Genomic DNA, 15,699 nt, shown 5'->3' on the forward strand with positions numbered 1-15,699 from the left:
CCACCTTCTTCCTCTGAATCCTAACAGCGCCTTCAAGGCGGGAAGAAGTTCATTTCTTCTGATAAGAGAGCAATAAATTCTTTTTCTCTGAAAGATTTAGGTGTCCTGTGGCTGCTATCTCGCTGCAAGTCATTTCTTGAAAAAAAGCCTCTTACTAAGCATAGTTTCTATTTTAACATTTTTTTAATAACCTAAAACTATATTTAACGCACTACTTAAGAGAATTAATACAGCATTACTTTCTAACACAAGACATATAATATTCATTTTTGTATTTGCGAAAACCCAATCACAAAATATGCATTTTTTACAAGTGTAATCCCACTTACTTCAAATCTCTCCCAGTTTGGTCCCAGCTGTCTCCAGCATGGTTCCAGTTGCTTCCTCAATCAACTCAGTGAGTCCCAGTATGATGCCATTTGCTCCCAGTTGTTCCCAGTGAGGCCCAGTATGGGGGATGATGTGCAGGGAGTGCTCACTGTGACACTCAGTTGCTCCCAGTATTAGTCCAGTCAGTCCCAGTATGATCGAAATATGAGCCCAGTGTGCTCCCAGTCTCTGCCAGAATAAACCAGTTTTGCTCTGCATGGTTCCATCTGCTCTCTTTCACCCTCACTTTCCTTCCAGTCACTCCCAGTATCTCCCAGGGTACCCCAGTTCCCTCCACCATCTTTCCAGTTCCTTCCAGTATGATCCCATTTGCTCCCAAGCACTCCCAGTCAGCCTCAGTGTAGTGGCACTCACTGCCAGTATGATCCTAGCCATCCTCAGCACCATCCCAGTTCATCCCAGTATATCCCATTTAACCCTAACATGGTCTCAATTGCCCCCCCCAGGCTCCTGCTCACTCCCAGTGTGATCTCAGCATAATCCCAGTATGATGGCAGCATGGAGTCAGTACAAACTCAGTACAATCCCAGTATGATGCCAATAGGATGTCAATAGAAAACCAGTAAAGTCCCAGTCACTCCCAGTATGATCCCAGTATGATCCCAGTGTCCATCAGTGCGATCACAGTCTGCCCTGGCATGGCAATATGATCCCAGAATAATGTCAGTACAAACCCAGTACAGTCCCATCATGATCCCAGTACGATCCCAGTATGATGTCAATACAAAGCCAGTACAGTCCCAGTACAGTCCCAGTATGATCCCAGTATGATATCTGTACAAACCTAGTACGCTCCCAGTCACTCCCAGTATGATCCCAGTATGATATCTGTACAAACCCAGTACAGTCCCAGTCACTCCCAGTACGATCCCAGTCCAGCCCAGTCCCTGGCAGTGCTGCCACAGCTGGGATCCCCCAGCCCTGTGTGCGTTCCCCCCTGGCGGATGTGCCGAGAGGAGCCCCAAGGGCTGGCAGTGCCCAGGCAGGGTCCCCAGCAATGCCCAGTTTGGATGTGCAGCCCCCAGTTTGCCTCTCCTTTGGCCCGGGCCGCGTTCCCCCCGCCCGCAGCGGAGCAGCCGAGAGCCCCGCGCTGCCCATCCCGACCTGTCCCGGCTCCATCCCCGCTCCTGCCGCGGCTGCGAGGGCTGCGGGAACGGGGCACCGAGGGTGTGGCTGCTGCTGGGGGAGGAGGAGGAGGCAGGGAAGGGCAGGGATGAAGGGGGAGGAGGAGGTGGGGTTAGGGAGGAGGAGCAGGGGGAGGGGCAGATAGAAGAGGAGGGATGGAGGCGGAGAGTGAGCAGCAATGGAAGGACGAGAAGGAGGTGGTGTTATGGAGGAGGACGAGAAGGGATGGAAGGGGAGGGATGGATGAGGAGAAGGAGGTGGGGATAAGACAGAGGGGGAGGAGGAGGGGGGAAGGAAGGGGAGGAGTGGGAGGAAGAGGAAGAGGAGGGACAAAGGCGGATCAAGGCTGAGCTGAGGGAACCACGTGGTTGATCCCTGCCTGAATTCCCAGCCCCCACCTGTGGGATCATCGGCCCCCCCATTGCGCCGGTGAGCGGGAGGGGAAGCTTGGCCCGGATATCCCGGGGGTCCCTGGGTTGGGGATTTTGGGGATGTTTGGAGAATGAAGAAGTCCAAGGCATATCAGAAAAGGCCCCTTGGGTGGTCATCAAGGGGTGGCGGTGCCATCCTCCTGGGGACGCCCTGGGGTGATCTCCTTGCCCTTGCCTGTGGCACGGAGGCAAATCCCATCCTGTCCTTGTCCTTCCTCCCCCAGAGCAGGAGCTGAGCATGGAGAGCAGGGAGGACAAATGCCCGCGGCAGAACCTGGTGGAAGAGGCCGTTTTGAGCGGCTCCACGGCGCAGGAAGCCAACGGGGAGGAAAAGCCCCGGAGATGCCGCACGAGGAGGGGCTGCAAACGCAGCCGGTGGGGATCTGAGGGGGAAAGAGCCAGCCTGGGCCGGGAAGGTGGCCGGAGATGGAGCCAGAGCTCGGAGCTGGTGCTCCATGAGCAACTCCATGATGGGGAGAAGCCCCACACGTGTGTGGAGTGTGGGAAGAGCTTCAGGTTGAGCTGCCTCCTGATCAGGCACCAGAAGATCCACACTGGGGAACGGCCCTACGAGTGTGGGGAGTGTGGGAAGAGGTTCACACAGAACTCCAGCCTAATCCTGCACCGGAGAATCCACACTGGGGAGAGGCCGTACAAGTGCTCCGAGTGTGGGATGTGCTTCAGAGAGAGCTCCAGCCTGATTGTGCACCAGAGGAGCCACACTGGGGAGAGGCCCTACGAGTGTTCCAACTGTGGGGAGAGGTTTCAGAGCAGCTCCGATCTCCTCCGGCACTATCGGATTCACAGAGAGGAGAGGCCCTTCCAATGCCCCGACTGCGGGAAGGGATTCAAGCACAACTCCCACCTCGTCACCCACCGGCGCATCCACACTGGGGAGAGGCCCTACGAGTGTGATAAATGCAGGAAGAGGTTTCCGACCAGCTCCAATCTCCTCCTGCACTATCGGATTCACACAGAGGAGAGGCCCTTCCGCTGTTCCGACTGCAGGAAGGGATTCAAGCACAACTCCAACCTCATCAGACACCGGCGCATCCACACAGGGGAGAGGCCCTACAAGTGTCCCCAGTGTGGGAAGAGCTTCTCACAGAGCTCTCACTTGACCCGACACCAACGGAGGCACCACTAAGGGAAGCCCTGTGAGTGCCCCGAGTGCGGGCAGAGCTTTGTGCGCTGCTCCAGCTCCATCCCCCACTGGAGGAGGCACTTTGGGCACAACCCTGGTCACTCACATTCCCTGTGATCCATGTTGGGAACACACCTGGCTGCTTCGCCTTTTGGTTTGGCCTTAATTTTCCTCTGCTTCACCTTCATCGTTTAAAAACACCCAAAACTGGGTTAAATGAAGGAAATTGATCGAATATATCTGCAGTTCCATAATTTCTCAGTTTTAGAGGGAATTTAGGATTTGGGGACATGTTCTGTGTGGAGTTCTGCTGTTGCTAAGAGGCAGGAATTTGATCTCACCCTTCTTGTGTTGATAAGAACTCCTCCCCTGACCCCAACCCCAACTCCACCCCTGGGATACCCTGTAAAAACTCCATGGCCCTGCCTTTGCCTTGTCTTTGGGGCATAAGAAATGGATTCGCAAAGGATCAGCCCTTTTCCCACTGAATTCCCAAAATTTCAGCTTTTCCCGCTGGATTCCCAGAGGATCAGACGTTTTCCCACTGGATTCCCATAATTTCAGCTTTTTTCCCCTGGATTTCCAGAGGGTAAATCTTTTCCCACTAGATTCCCAAAGGATCAGCCCTTTTCCCATTGGATTCTAAGAGAATCAACCTTTTCCACTGGATTCCCAGAGGATTCTGACTCTGTCAGTGTTGTTTTTTGTTTGTACTACTGTATTTGTATTTTTAATTTTTCCTAATAAAGAACTGTTATTTCTACTCCCATATCTTTGCCCGAGAGCCCCTTAATTTCAAAATTAATTATTATTTTTAAATTATAATTATAATTATTTGTACTATTACTATTTCTACTAATAGTAGAAATATTACTACTACTAATCAAGGGGAGGGAGTTTACATTTTCCATTTCAGCGGAGGCTCCTGAAATGAGGAGACACCGCCAAGGCTGGGCCATGTAAAATAATTCCTGAAATATGTAAATTAGTTTTCTGACATGCATGAGGGTCAATGAATATGCAACAGGGTGATGTAATTAAAACCAGATGAATTAAGGGTTGTCCCCGAAAATAACTGGGGAGTCTTGCTGGCCATAACAACCTGTGCTCGACGGTCCTTGTCTCCCATGACATCAGCCTGTTGCACATTCATAGACTTTTTGCATATCCATAAAGTACTTTACATATTCCAGGAACAAAATTGGCTTCATCCTGTTTGGGGGTCCCATCTCCCTCCCAGCTGAATTTGGGACATCCCATTGCTCTCCCAGCTCAATTTGGGGGTCCCATCCCCCTCCCAGCTCAATTTTGGGGTCCCGACCCTCTTTTCCCCGCTCTCCCTCCCCTTTCCGATCATTCCCCCAATCCCCTCCCCCGTGTTTGGTTTTGGGGGCTCCAGACCCCTCCTGCTCCGTTTTGGGCTCCCGACCCCGTTTTGGATTAATTTGGGGTCCCCAGCCCATCCCCAGCGTCACCTTCCCCCCCTTCCCAAATTCCGCTCCTCGCAACTGATGAGTCATCAGCGAGACACGCTCTGATTGGCTGGAAATTACCCCGCGCGGTCTCTGAGTATTTACCGCAGTGGAGGCCTTGGTCTGTGCCTGGCAAGTGATGAGTCAGAGTCGGGCCGGGCGCTGATTGGTTGAAAATCGCTGGGCGGGGCCAGTGCTCTGAGTTTGTGCCCAGCAATTGGAACGTCGTCAGTGCTGCGCGTTGTGATTGGTCGGGATCTGTTTTGGGGGGAACGGGAAGAACTGAGGTTACTTGGGGTTTACTTGGGTTTATTTAAGGTTTGTTTGGGGTTATTGATGGACTATTTAGGGTTTATCTTGGTTTTTACTTGGTTTATTTCTGGTTTTTTGTGGTTATTTGGAATTATTTTGGTTTATTTGGAAGTATTTGGGTTTGTTTAGGCTTATTTGGGTTTTTTTGGGCTTTATTTGTTTATTTGGGTTCTTGCGGTTAATGTTAGTGCATATGGGGGTTTTTTAGCTGTGCTTGAAATCATCTTGTGATTTTTGGGTTTAATTTGGGGTGTTTTTTGGATTTTTGGTGTTATTTGGGTTTGGGGTTATTTGGGGGACTGTTGGGTATTGTTTGGGGGTTTTGGGGGTTATTTGGGGTTTATTTCGAGTGTTTTGGGGTTATTTGGGGTCATGTGGGCTCAAAAATTCCAGGAATGTTTCTCCTGCAAAACATGAGAATTTTTCCGTTAAAAATCCGAGAGTTTTTCCCCAAAAAACCAGGAAAGTTCCCTTAAAAATCCCGGACTTTTCCCAGCCAATAGCGGCGCGCCCTGCTCCAAACCATCCAATCACCGCGGGTCTCCCCACAGGAACACCGGCCTCTCCGTGCGCCTGATCCAACCAATCACCGCAGGTGTCCCATCAGCTACTCCTGCCTCTCTCGGGCTGAACCAACCAATCACCGGTGATCTGCGCTCAGCAGCGCCTGCCTCTCTTTTGTCAATCTAACCAATCACCGGGTGCCTCCCCTCGGCAAAGCCCGCCTCCCCCGCCCCTCTTCTGTCAATCGCTGTGCCCTCTAAGAAACCAACCAATCACCGGGCGTCTCCCCGCAGCAACTCCCGCCCTCCCCGCGCCGCTCCAGCCAATCAGAACCGAGCCCAAAGTGGCGCCCCCTGACCCCGGGGCCGGGCATGGAGCGGGCGCCCCCTCCCCCCCCCGCCCCCCGGGACCCCCTCAGGGACCCCCGGGAGCCGCCCCGGGCTCGGGCGGGTCCTGCGGGAGGCGCTGGAGAGAGCGGGGGAGGCGCTGGGAGAGGATGGGGGGCTCCGGGAGCTGCTGAGGAGGCGCAGGGACAGGTGAGGGGTCCTGGAGGGGTCGTGAGGGGAATTTGGGGAGGGGTCTTGAGGAGGTTTGGGGGGGATTTGGGGAGGATATGGGGGAACTTGAGGGGGTTTTAGCAGGGTCTGGGGGTGCTGGGGGGGAATTTGGGGAGGGGTCCTTGGGGGGTGTCACGATCCATCCTCACGGACGGGTTTCGTGATGGTTCGTGGATTTGATCTCAGGGTGCAAAAAGAACCAACACGGTACAAGGGGGTTTGCAATGATAATCAAAACAAATGCACCTTGATTGAATGACCACAGCAAAATGTGATAGAGGGATTAAGGGAGAGAAAAAGATGGGGGAAGAGAGAGACAAAAGAGAGAGAGAGAGAGAAAGAGAGAGGGGATAGAGCTACCAAACGTAGAGACGAAGTCCTTTGGTCCAGTCCAGTCGAGGATCCGCTGTTGCGTCGGGGAGATCTTGAAGTCTCTCGCTAACTCAGAGGTTTTTATTATGATAACTCTATTGGAAATTGCGAGGAGGGATACAGATACAATAAGGAATAGATGTAACAGGTAGTCCATGCTCTCAGCAGTAAGTGAGAGCCATTGTCTTCTTGGTCCAGCGGTCACATCCTGCAGGCAAACATCTCGCTTTGGTCAGCTTGCCTCCCCCACACACCTGCCCTGGGCTGGGGGTTTCAGTCCCAGTCCTTGGAAGGAGCAGAGGGGCCTTTTCACATGGGGGTTCCATGTCTCAGTCCTTGGTGGAGAGGCTCCTTCCATCTCAGTCTGTCTGTCCCGGTGGTTGTAAAACAGGTGAGGGTCTTCTGTGGGGGGACCACCTGAAACTCAGGAGAAGTCCAGCCAGGCCGAGAGGTGGGACAGCTCCCAAGGCTGTTGTTGCACAAAGGGCACGGTGCCCCCTTCTTCTCATTGGGCTCAGTGTAGCACACAGCAAACAACACCTGTGAGAACAATGGTTTAGCAACGCTCTCAGGTCTCAGGCACATGACTTTCTCCCTTGGAGCCAGAGATTTAAGACAGGGGGGTCTTCTCCTCAGTGGTACCCCAATGACGATCATGAGGCAGATGAGGGAAAATTCGGACAGACTCTCACAAGCAGAAATTGGCAGGATGTGTCTGCTTCCAGTGCTTGTCTTGGCTGTTCCTTCGCAGTGCTGGCAGCATCATCAGAGACACAGCACATGTTCTCTCAAGCCAGGGTCATCCCAGTCTTCTGCACTTGCCCAGGTTCCTCCCAGGTTCACCAGGGAAAATGGCTGCTCGTGCCAGTCCATCCCCTTGCCCAGAAGGCGCCCGCTTGTGTTTGGGCACGAGCTGCTGGCCACAGCCAGACGGGCAGCACCCGCAGCATTGGCCATCAGACGTTGGGCTGATGTTTTCATCCAGATAGCAAGAAAAACAGCCAGAAGCACACAAGGCAACTTGACAGCATCTCTGTAAGAATGTCATTGTCCTGTGAAAGTCAATAGTGGATGGTGGGTTTGTGCTGCAGATAATCACTTCTGACCAAAAATCATTCCAGGAAGGGACAACAGCTTCTGCCTTCTGATGGATAAGTCAATTTGCCACTGCTGTCCAGGCCCATGGCCCCTCCCAGTCTAACCAAGTTTTGGTCTGCAGGTATTTTTGGGGTTAGTCTGGAGGCAAAGATCACACTGTCACTTGAATAATAGTGGCATATAAATTCCTGGCAACGATTCTTTCAATCAAGTAGGTGTTCAGGGCATCCATTCCCGGGTGTGTTTTCTGGTGCTCCTCCCTTACTAGTGACTACATGAAATGGGAAGGGATTACCAGCTTCCCTTCAATGGCAGCCCACCCTTCTTGGTTGTATGTCCCTTTTTGATCTCTGATTAGTTTTCTATCTTTCTTATTGTATTCTGGCTTACCTTCAAGGGAAATTTGTCCACCTGGAATCAGAGCTCCTTCAGTAGTTACCTCACCTTTTGCTGCTTTCTTTGCCTCTCTATCCGCCAGCTCATTTCCTTCTTCCAATTCTGAGTTCACTCTCTGGTGTGCCCTAATATGCATAATTGCTGCCTTTTCAGGCAGCTGAACTGCTTCCAGCAGCCCGATTATCCCGATCATCTCTTGTGCATGTTTGATGTTCTTTCCTTGTGAGGTCAGCAGTCCCCTCTCTCTCCAGGTGGCTCCATGTGCATGCACAACTCCAAATGCATACCATGGCTCTGTATAGATTTTATTCTCTTTCCTCCTGCCATTTCTAAGCCAAAAGGAAAGAGAATCAGTGCAATTATTTTGGTCTTCTGTGCAGAGGTGCCTGTTGGTAAGGGTCCAGATTCTGTTACCTCTCTGCAGGTAGTGACTGCATATCCAGCTCGTCGCTTTCCACTGGCAACGTGGCTACTCCCATCAGTGAACCAGGTCTCTGCACCATCCAAAGGAGTGTCCTTCAAGTCCGGGCATCTGGAGTAAGTAGCTTCAATGGTCTCCAGGCAATCGTGGTGTGCTGCTTCTCCTTGATCCCACTGAGAAAAGAAGCTGGGTTCACAAGGTTAGTGACTACAGAGTCCTTTGCCCAACACTGACCTCATACCCCAGGTAGATTATTTTCTGTTTCACTGCCTCTGCCTTTTTCTTTTTTTTTTCTTTGATACTCTGTATCCTTGGAGCCCTAGGAAATTCAAAAGGCTCATGGTCCAGGCCACACATGCTTCCCTTGTCTGAGTGGATATCAAGAGATTATCCACGTACTGTAATAGCCTTCCTTCTTCTTGTGGAGCTTCCTGGGGCTCTAGGTCTTTTGCAAGTTGTTCTCCAAACAGAGCAGGGGAATTTTGAAGCCTTGAAGGCCTTGAGACCTTCACAATCTATGTGAGCTGGGTTTTGCACCTGCTTTTAGGGTTTTCTCATTTGAATGCAAAAATTTTCTGGTTCGCTTCATGGATAGGGAGGCAAAAGAAGGCCTCTTTCAGATCTAAAACAGTAAACTAGGGTAGCTGAGGTGCCAAACATGTTAGTAGGGTGTATGGGTTTGCCACAAGTTGTACTGCCTGACCGTAGCTTGTTGTTTTCCTTAACTTGATTAAGGAAAGGTGCATTCTCTGCCCTCCCTGGTATGTTAGAGGCCCATACCCCAGGAAACATTGGATCCATTCTTTTCTTGTTAATTTCATCCTTATTTTCAATTTCAGTTTCACTAATTGTTAAAATTAAGCTCAATATATCTCCATATTCTTGATCCTTTACCTCTAAAATAATCTCTCCATCTTTAAATGTGATCTTTGCTTCCAGCTGCTCCAACAAGTCCCTACTCAACAGGGCCTTTGGAGAGTTGGGCATATACAAAAAACTATGACTATTTTGATGGTTTGCAAAATATGATTTTTCAGATTGGCCAGTTGCCCCCTTACCATAACATCTGTTACAGGCATCGAGGTTTTATTTAACACTGAGTTTGCTGCCCCCATGTCTACTAAAAATTCCATTTTCTTAGCTCCCATCTTTCTACCCCATCCCAACTCTTTGCCTTAATTCAAAGTCTTGGGGTATAAGATAGGCTGAACTCACTCAGCTTTAATGATTTCTGCTGGGTTTCTTAAATTACATGAAACTCTCTTTTCTAATAATTCAAACATCCTGTTACTTCTTTGCTTCTCGTGACTGGTTGCTACTAAATTCCTTAGAGCTCTCTGAGTAGCCTTGGTTTCCTTAGAATAACATAAATTATAAAGTGCCTGTCTTGGTCTCTTCCACCTAAACTCTGCTTTACAAAATCTCATTCTTTTCCAGTTCTCTTCCCGCACAATCTAATTCAAGCATTGTTTCTACTGACACTCACTTTGCTGTCTTGCAAAAAGCTGTGCCTCTTACAGCAAAAACTCTGATATGCCCACAAACACAGACACAGACACACTCACACCCTGCATCTCAAATTCAGGAGAGTCAGGGCTTAGGTTGCTGTGGGAGGGGAATTCCTGGAATTCCTTTAATTTGTTTTATCACAGTTAAACATAAATCACCATACTGCAGTTTCTCCACATAAAATGCTACACTTGTTGCAAAAAAAATCCTAAAATCTCCACAAACACAAGCCTACAATACTGAGAATCAAATTACCACAATGTGGGGGAAGAACCACACAAACTCACTGGGAAAGGGGTATCTCTTAAAAATGCCCACTTTCCTTGACACAACCCAGCATACAACACTTCAGCATCTACCCACATCAGCTTATCAGCGTCTTCTGATCCTCACACACTCTGGACACAATCAAAATAACAGCACACAGTAAAATTCCAGGGACCAAGTCCAAACTGCGGGGGCAGAAGAATCCCCTGAGTTCATCTAGCCACGGGTAAAATGTGCACAATCTACACAAATCACACATCACCACCTTTAAACACAATAAATTACTGAATGTCCTCACCCATGTTTCTCCACTTGTTCCACTACTCCATGGGGTGTTCCTGCCCTCACAGCCTGCCCCAGCCGGTGCTCCGGGCCTCACCTGGCTGCTTCAGACATGGGTAGAACTGTCCCCGCACGCCGTGGGTACACTCACTCACTCACTCGATCGCTTTTATACACCACACACTCACACAATTACAAACACGCTAACATTAACCACACAATGCATTAGCCATACAATATCTGGACACCACAAGCACACAAAGTTCAGGTTCACTCGGCTCACCCCAGAGTCGCTAGCGGCCGCTCTATTGAACAATGAACCCGTTCCCAGTCGCGCTATCAACCGGGAACCTCTGCCACTGACCGTGCTCCTGGTCGATGGCTGCCTGCAAGCACAGGGCCGAGGCTGTGCACTCAGACGTCTCTGAGTGACTTATCAGCAGCCCTATCTCCCCCGGGCCCTTTGACAGACATACCGTGTATCTGCACAGCAGCAGGTCATTGTCTGTATCTGCAGGAGGCAAGCCGAGATGGAGCAGAGCTCCTCCAGGAAAATCCCAGGGAGCGCCCAGGAGTCCGTCCTCCCTTCCGCCCCTGCAGGGACAGACAATCGCCTGGCTGGCTCGCCAAAATGATTAGTGGAAAAAAGAGAAACTCCACAACTTTGTAAAAAGTTGTAAAGCCGGTATGTTTAGCGCTGGACACATGTGGGAATCGTTGTTCTCCCTAAAGGACATGCACACCCCTGAGAATTCCCCCTTGCTTATACATATGCGTATAGTCTCATTCATATTCATTTTACTGATTTCACATTACAAGCTGCAATTAGTTTTTATCAGTCCTTGCCCTTTGCGCAGGGAGCTCTCTGGGCAGCCTCAGCCTTTGGCCCTGACAAAGGGGCCTCCACTTATCTTGGGAGTTTGAATTCCTTCTCTTGGTCAAGGCCATTCTGTGAGCACAAGATTTTTTCTTTGTTTTTTTTCCTCTCTTGTGAGAACAGGGAGTCTTAAACACAGATAAACAAGTTACAGGCTCAGAACAGCACTTTTCACCTCAATCCAAAAATGCATTTCTATCCTGTTAAATTTCTACTTTGTCTCACCCATCCAGGGAATGATGTGCTCTGACTCCATGATTTCAAAGGCTGAACAGATGCTTTATTCTATACTATATTATAGCACATTACACTATTGCTATACTAAATCTATACTAAATTACATACTAAAGAAAAACCTCTGACCCTTTCCAGACAGTCACGACCCAGCTTTGACCTAATTGGTCAATCAGTCCTAACAACCATCACCACAGTCCAATTAACAAATCACTCTCGGTAAACAATCTCCATAACACATTCCACATGTGCCAAACAACAGGCGCAGCGAGATAAGAATTGTTTTCTTCTTTTCTGAGCTTTCTCAGCCTTTCCACAGCTTCCCAGGAAAAATCCTGTGAGAGAGAATTATGTCTCTATTCAAAGAAATGTGAATACCACAGGGATTTGTCCTCCCTGGTCTTCATCTGCTGCTCAGTGCCTGGGGTAAGGAAAGAAAAGGAGAGGAAGGAATGAGGAAGGAAAAAGGACAGAAAGAGAAGAGGAAGGAGCTGTGGACAAGGAGAGGATGGGATTTGCCTCCGTGCTAGAGGGAAGGGGAAGGGATCCTACCAATTTATCCCTGGCAGGACAGTGTCAGCTGAAATAAACAGGGCAGGCGACTTTTTCTCCTTTTAATGCCTTTATTAAAAGTGATCAGCTCAGAATTGGAAAGCTCGATGGGTCTGCAGTCTCAGTTGTCTCTCCCAAGGTGACTCGCAGGAGGATATTCGCAGCTTTGTCCACTAGGGACAGAGCCAAGGGTCCGGTCCTCGTTGGAGCTTTTTTTGGGCGTGACCCAGATGTTGACTTTCCCAGCTTCGCTCCCTTCAGGACCCGGTCCGAGAGGATCCCCACACCCAGGGTGAGGGGCAACAAAGGCCCCCAGCGTCCCCGCAGGTCCAGCACTCTGCTCCTCACGTTCAGACATCACTCCAATTTCTCAACTCTATATTGGCTCGTTGTTTCGGGGGTCTTTTCAGTAAGTTTGGAGTAGTAGCTTCTCATGGCATGATGATCCTGAAGTTATTTAGCATGTCCCCTCTCCCACGTTTAGTCCTTTCTCCTCACTGTCTGGGGAGGTCCCTGCCCTTCACTGTCTCCGGAGAAGAGCCATTAACTTAGTCTTGGCCAGGGCCTTTACTGATACAAAAAAGAACCATTAACGACAACGAACGACTTGTAATTATCATAACAAACAGGTAGCTCTTCAGCAGCAAGAGTGGTCTGACTAGTTTTTGTAACCTTTTTCTCACCAAAAAATTTGGCAGATTTTTGTTAATAGCATCAGCAGTGGGATTGTCCTGCAGCCAGGGGCAATGCTGGGCTGAGACATGGAGCAGAGGAGAGGGGGAAAGGGGCAGTGACTTCCTCCTCGCCTGCCTCAGTGTCCCAGGTCATTTTACTTTTCCTTGCAGCCTCCTCCAGCTTCATCCAGACAAAGTTTGGGATTGAAAAATCCTGGCTTGGGGGAAAAACAGTGGGTGAGCCCTTGGTCCTGCTGCCCAAGTACAGCTCCAGAAGTAACAGCCCTGTCCACAGTCAGGCAGGCCCAGACCCTGCTCATCTCCAGCTTCTCCCACCCCTCCAGGCTGCTGGGATCCCTCAGGTCTGGGATTGGCCTTTGCTGCTCTCCCCTCTCTGATGCCAATATCTCCCCCCAAACTGGTACCACCTCCCCAGCCAGTACAGACAGTTTGCCACAGGAACCCTGCACAAGACCCCAAAGAAGGGGAATCTGCGTCTCACCTTTGGAGCCCTGCAAGATCCAAACATCCCCTACCCTGCAAACAAATCCTCCCAGAGGCCCCCCCAGTGGATTTGGGGCGAGTTCCCCCTCCCCGCTCACCTGTGGGATCTGGGGGATCGATGCTGTCAGGGCCAGGGGAGCTGCAGACTCAGCGGGCAGGCGGGAAAAGCGTGGTTCTGCTGTGACTCCTCCTCTTCTTCCTCCTGTTCCTGCTCCTCCTTTTCCCCATCCTCCTCCTCCTCTCCCTCCTCTTCCTATTACTCCCCCTTCCAGATCCACTCCAGATCCCACCTCTCCCCCATGGCTGCAGCACCACCAGCATTTGGGTGGAGGGAACCCCCCATGAGCCCCCCAGGGATGGGCAGGGGGCTTGGGGACCCACCCAGTGCGGATCCATTCCCCCCCAGAGCCCCAGGGAATCACTCCAGGAATCGAATGATGGGGACACAATGGGATCCCCATGGAACTGCTCTTTTTCTGTTCCATCCCCACCTTTCCCTCCCCATACCCATCATTCCTCCAACACAAAGATCCCTCCCAACTCAATTTGGGGGTCCCATCCCTCTTGCGCTCTGAATCCTCTTTTTCCTTGCTCTTCCACCCCTTCCCCATAGTGCCCCCAGCCCCAGCCCTCACCCCTGTTCTTGGTTTTGGGGGATGCAGGCCCCTCCTGCTCAGTTTGGAGGGTCACATTCCCCCTTTCCCTCAATTCTGGCAGCTCCTGGCTGCTTTTTCCTGGGAGGAATCCCTCAGTTTTGGGACTTTTGGGGTTTAGCTTAGAAGTGTGACAGCTCTCTCTGGCTCTCCCCTCCCTGTTGTGGCCTCTCAACTGCCCCTGACACCCTGGGGGTGCTGGGATTTCCCTCCTGGGGACAAGGACGTTCATCTCCTTCCAGGGGATGTCTGGCTGGGGCTCCAGGTCAGGGGGTCCTTGAGCAGCTGCCCCAGAACCTCCCCCAGGGTCTCTCAGCACAGCTGGAGCTGCTCAGCCTGGGGTCCCCAAAGGCCTCAGCAAGCCCCAAGTCCCTCCCAGGAACCCTCAACTCTTCCCTCTATGGCCCAGCCATGGCCATGTCCCCACTTGTCACTGCCCATGTCCCACCATGTCCTCACCCATGGCTTTCTCCCCACCATGTTTCCATCCCTGTCATTGTCCCTCACATCTCCATCCTTGCCCGTGTCCCCCCATGTCCCCACAGATGACCCCATCCCTAAATGAGCCTTGATTGGTCTTATCCTAGGCAAGCTATGACAGCTCCAGAGCTCAGCTCCCAGGGGGACTGAGTGCCAGAGGCCAGCTCGCTCTCAGACCAAGGCCACGGGCCAGCCCCTAGCAAGCAGGAAATATTCAGCTCTTAGTGATTAGGCAGCTCTTGTGATTTCAGCTTTGCTTGCTAGGTAGCTTTCTCCCTTGGCTTAAGGCTCCAGCAGACGGTAGAGAGAGGAGAAGACACTGGCTGTTCCACGAGTATGGATTTATTGGAGGGGTTCGTGAAGGGTCTCAGCTCTTCTTCTTCCGAGTTAGTAGGGGTACAGTATGCTACTTTTTTACCCTTGGCCAATGGCAAAGGTGTTAGAGTGACCATAAGTGACCAATAGTAGGGTTAACACGATATTGCCTTACATGGCTATAGGGCGGATGTCCCTGGAGTCAGAAAGCTTCTTTGCTGCTGTGTTAGCATTCAGATTCTCCAAGAGGCCCTGGCTAAAGTTGGTTGTTTCACTACAACTCCACTTTCTGTTTTTACAAAAAATGCAGTCACGATAGTTCTTTTGAAACAGTGAACAAGATACAAGAACATAGCTAACACAATAAGAATTACAAGGAGAATCAACAACAATCCCTTAACTAAAGATGCAGCCCATCCTGTTAGTCCCCATTGCCCAAAAAGTTCATTGACCCAATCTGGGATTCTTTCTACTTTCAAGTCCTTCACGAGATCTTTCAGTTTCTGGATGTTCGCATGGATGGGCTCTGAACGTGAAGGGAGGTTGAAGCAGCACATTCCTTCGAAGTCCTCACATCCATGTCCGTGGGCAAGCAGCAGGAAGTCGATTGCTGCTCGGTTTTGGAGTGAAGCTTGTCTTGTGGTTTCTTCTTCCTTTAAGAGATCACTTAAGGCTGCTGATGTGGCGTTAGCTTGTTTACTGAGCCAGCACCCAAGGTGATTGATTTCACCGAGGGCTTTAGCTGCAGCTACCCAGGGTAAAAACAGAGAGACAGCAATCTTTTTTGGTCTGTTTCAATCATATAATCTCGGATCACAATTTTCATCGAATTCAGTGTAGGACCTTTTTTGACATTTTGATTCACTTTCTTTTTTACAATTATGTAACAGGGTGATCTTTGGGGTAGAAAGTTTTCCAAGGGTACAGGGACCTCCCTGGAGTCAGGAGGAGATCCCTGCCCATACTCTGTCACCACAGATGAGAAACATTCCCTTGGGTAATACTTTGGGATGGAGGGAGGACACAGAAATCACCCGAGCGGTCTAATTACACCAATCATGAGGGTTATAGGCTTTGTTAAGTGGTGATACATCTTTTCGATATGTGTTTTTGTGTTGGTCAATTTCTGG

General features: G+C 50.4%; 1 pseudogene; it reads left to right on the plus strand.

The window, feature by feature from the left end:
* LOC128945569 (zinc finger protein 850-like) overlaps positions 1–15,699 on the plus strand; it is a 300,103-nt pseudogene that overhangs the window by 11,845 nt on the left and 272,559 nt on the right.

Source organism: Melozone crissalis, unplaced genomic scaffold (genome assembly GCF_028551555.1).
Source record: "Melozone crissalis strain CALT ecotype California unplaced genomic scaffold, PUWL_Pcris_2 ptg000066l_1, whole genome shotgun sequence".
Classification (NCBI taxonomy): Eukaryota; Metazoa; Chordata; class Aves; order Passeriformes; family Passerellidae; genus Melozone; species Melozone crissalis.